Source organism: Chinchilla lanigera, unplaced genomic scaffold (assembly GCF_000276665.1).
Source record: "Chinchilla lanigera isolate Chin_1 unplaced genomic scaffold, ChiLan1.0 scaffold00036, whole genome shotgun sequence".
In the NCBI taxonomy this organism is placed as follows: Eukaryota; Metazoa; Chordata; class Mammalia; order Rodentia; family Chinchillidae; genus Chinchilla; species Chinchilla lanigera.
In genome coordinates, this window is record NW_004955437.1 from 824,943 (window position 1) to 828,999 (window position 4,057).

Here is a 4,057-nt window from a genome sequence, read left to right on the forward strand (position 1 = left end):
TATTTTATTTCTCCTTTAATTTTGAAGGATAGTTTTGCAAGGTTCATCAGTCTGGATTGGAAATTGTTTTCTTTCAAGGCCTGAAACACTTCACTCCAAGCTCTTCTTGACTTGATGGCTTGTGCTGAGAAATCTGCCATGATTCTGATGGGCTTTCCTTTATAGGTGATCTGTTTCTTTTCTCTAACAGCTTTTAATATTCTGTTCTTTTGCTGATTTTCTGGGATCTTAATCACTATATGTCTGGGTATAGATTTACTTTGGTTATGGCTGATTGGAGTTGTGTATGCCTCACTTACCCAGATGTCTGATTCTTTTTGCATGCTTAGAAAATTTTCTGCTATTATTTCTGCAGATAGTCTTTTTATGTCATTTGTATTGACACCTGCTGTTTCTTTGACACCTGTTAATATTACATTGTTTTTCTTTGCTTTGTCATGCAGTTATTGAATTGTTTTTCCTGGTTCCTTGTTATTTTTAAGAAATTCCTCTTTTTATGGTCATTAGTGGCAATACTGTTTTCAAGGTCAGAAAGTCTATCCTCAGCTTGGTTCAAGCATTTTTGCCAGCTTTTGGTGGAATTTCTAATTTCCTGAATATCTGTTTGAATCTGTTCCATGCATTTTAGTTCTTTCCTATATTGTTTATTCAAGGTTTCCATGATTTTTCTATGATCCTCTATTTTCTTTTCTATGTCTTCTTTGGACGTGCTGAGTAATTCTTTCATTATTGTTGTCACTTCTTTTTTTATGTGAGAGATTATTTCTGATCTGATGTGTTCTGTGGCCTGATGGATTGTTTCAGGTGTATGACTTCTGAGCTCTTCTGTTTTGATGTGTCCTGGACTTGTTCTGGGTGGGTTAGAGGTCTGAAATTCCATTTTGTGTGTTTGTTTTGTCATTTTTTAAGATCTAGAGGCTCCCTGGATCTCAGCTTCACTCCCACAATGGTGTGAGAGTGGTGGAGTGAGGATTTGACAGTCCCCAGTGCTCACTGTGGCTTCTATGATGGTGTGTGGGGGCAAGGTGTGGTCGCAGATGCTCCTGAAGCTTTCTTGCATTCAGTTGGTCCCCAGGCCAGTGGGGAAAAGGGTGGAGGAGGATCACTGGAGTTTCTGAAGCTGTCTGGGTTTAGCCTGACCTCCCCAAGGGTATGGGGGGCCACAGGTTATGGTCACTGAGGGTATGGAAGTTGCCCAGTACCCAGCCCAGGTCCCGAACCAGTGGGGGAGCGGTGAGGGTGCAGACATGGCAGAGGCCACTGAAGCTGTCTGGGTTCAGCTTGGTTCCTGCAGGTGTGTGGGGGGTGCAGGGAGTGGCCCCTGAGTCCCCAGAAGGTGTCTGGGTTCTGCCTGCATGGCACATTGGTGAGAGAGGCACAGGGGTTGCTCACCAGGGTTCCTGAAGATGACTGGGGTTCAACTAGCTCCCTCAGTATTGTGTGGGGTCCCTGCTGTCATTTTACTAGCTCATTCTTTTTACCTTCCTTTTTTCTTGAGTGAGCATACAATAGGGACAACACCTTAATCTGGAGTGTGCTAAAAGCTGTGGGGCTACTCTTGCAAGGTTGTGGTTGTGTAGCTTGAAGCATTTACAGAATGTTTTATGCTTTGGCAAGGAGCTATAGATTGTGTTCTTTTTTTTTTTTTTTTTTAAAAAAAAACGTCTTCAAAGAATCATAGTGTAGCAGTGTGAGAAAATTTCCTGGGCAGACATCTGGTTATTTAAGAGAAATTTGTACTTTTAATTGTAGAGTCCCAGCTTTGGAAGGATCTATAATTTATTTCAATTACTCATTTGTTTCCTAAGAATATCTAATGTGACATTTCTAATTGAGTGATCAATGCTAACTATAGAGGTCAATGATTTGAAAAGTTTGGAGTTTTGAGGAAAGGAAGGGCCTACAAAGGTGGAGCCATGGGGAACATGGTTGTTAAAGAGATTAGCATTCAAAAGAAACCAAGTATTTTGCATCAGGACAATAGGACAGATGGCTGGAAGGCATCTCAGGAATCAGCAAGACCCCATCTTTTACAGGATTAAAGGTATAAGACTGTAAAGCTTCCATTTGAAAAAAGAGCCCCTGGTCCCCCTACTTGAGGAGGAGATTGGATCCCCAGGATTCTTTACATAGTGCTTAGCCATCCAGGTACACAGATACCTTTGCAGCCATGACCAGAAAGGGCCTCATTGCTGCTTCAACTGGCAGCACATGGTGCTGGTTTTACAGACAAGCAGAATGTAAGACTTATGGGTTTGCAGAGGCATCTAACTAGAATTTAGAGGGGAGGGAGTATGCCCCTGAGAAGGCAGTACATGAAACTATGAGAGTAAAGTTGAAAGTGCAGTGGAGCCCCAAGAAGGTGGAGATGCTAGGAACATGGAACATTTGCTGAGGACAGCTATGACCAATAAATGGGGTCACCCCAAGAGAGGCCATGGTTGCAACCAGTAAGGTTGTAGGGGTGCTGTTGCCTAAGCCCTTTGAAATTTATGTCTCACCATTACTTTCCCCAGGTACTGGACCTGGAACTATTGGATTTAATGTTTACCTTGCTGAGTTTTGATATTACTTTATCAATTCCTTTCTGTCCTCCTATTTCTCCATGTTGGAATGGAAGTGTTTACTTTGTGCCATTGTATGTTGGGTGTGTTTAATTTCCTTTTTGCTTTTTTATAGGGCATCACTGCTAAGAATTTGTGTTGAGTCTCAGAGGAATTTTTGGACTTGGAATTTTTAGTAATGCTGAAACTGTTAAAACTTTGCTGGCTGTTAGAGATGGACTATGTGCATTTTGTATAGTGAGATAAACACGAGCCTTTTATGGGCCAGCTGCAGAAATTTATGGTTTAGATCCAAAGCAGATGGACAAAGCCTCATGTGTTTGAAAGTGATTGGATCTTAGGGTGCTCTACTCAGAGTGAAGTCACTCACTGAGTACAATAGCTGAATATGCTGTTAGGTGGTGGGGGCTGGCTGGAGGTGGCTCACTGGGGGCATGACTTGGAAGGGTATATCTCCTTGTCTGACTCCTCAGTTTGTTCTTCCTGGCTGTCATAGGTTGAGCACCTTTTCTTCCACAGTGCCTCTCTGCCATTCTGTTCCTGCCTTGAAACCATGCAATGACAAACTAAAATTGTGAACCAGAACACACCTGTCCTCCTTTAGGTTGTGGTGTTGGAGATTTTGTCCCAGTGATGGAAAAGGGACTAAATTACTTCTTGTCCCACAAGCTAGCTTCTAATTTTTGAGTGATTTTTTTTCCAAATTGTTTTGTTTTCCTTACCCAGTGCAGTCAGTTATTATGAAGTAGTGATTCTTTCTTTGAAAAAAAACAACAATGTGTCTAGTTCTATTTATTGTCTATCACTGACTCCAAATACCTCTTAACTAGATTTACTACCTATGGTGTTTCTTTTCTGCCATCTATTTTGCACAACCACAAGATTAACATTGTTTGCATTGCAAACTTATTTTCCTTCTCAAATATTCCAGAAACTAGCTTTCTAAATAGTAAAATATAAATTCAGGGTTGTTTTTAAAGTCACTTTACGTCATGCTTTTCAAAATTAAGCCCTAGCCTCTGGCACCCTGGGAGCCATGGGCGGGGAGCGCCGGCCTTCGGGCTGGCTAGCTTTCTGCCTGGTAGGTCCCCGGAGCGAGGGCCTCTGGTGCCCTTGGAGCCACGGCCGGGGAGCGCTGGTCTTCTGGCTGGCTAGCTTTCTGCCTGGTAGGCCCCCAGAGGGAGGGCCCCCGGCGCACATGGAGCCATGTGGCGGCGAGCGCTGTTGCACGCCGGCCCTTAGGCTGGCTGCCGCCACTCAATTGAGAACTATCAAGACACGGAGAAATAATGACACAATTGGCCCACCATGCACCGGCTGCAGATGCCCACCCACGGACATGTGTGAAACATTCAAATGGAAAAACCCCTGGGAATGCATGCCATACAACGCGTTACTCTTGCTCCTGCCATTGAGAAGCAGAAAGGTCCAGAGTCAGCAGAGGAGCAACTGCTAAACAAGGACTCAGAGAACATGAGAATGCAGACTAAGCC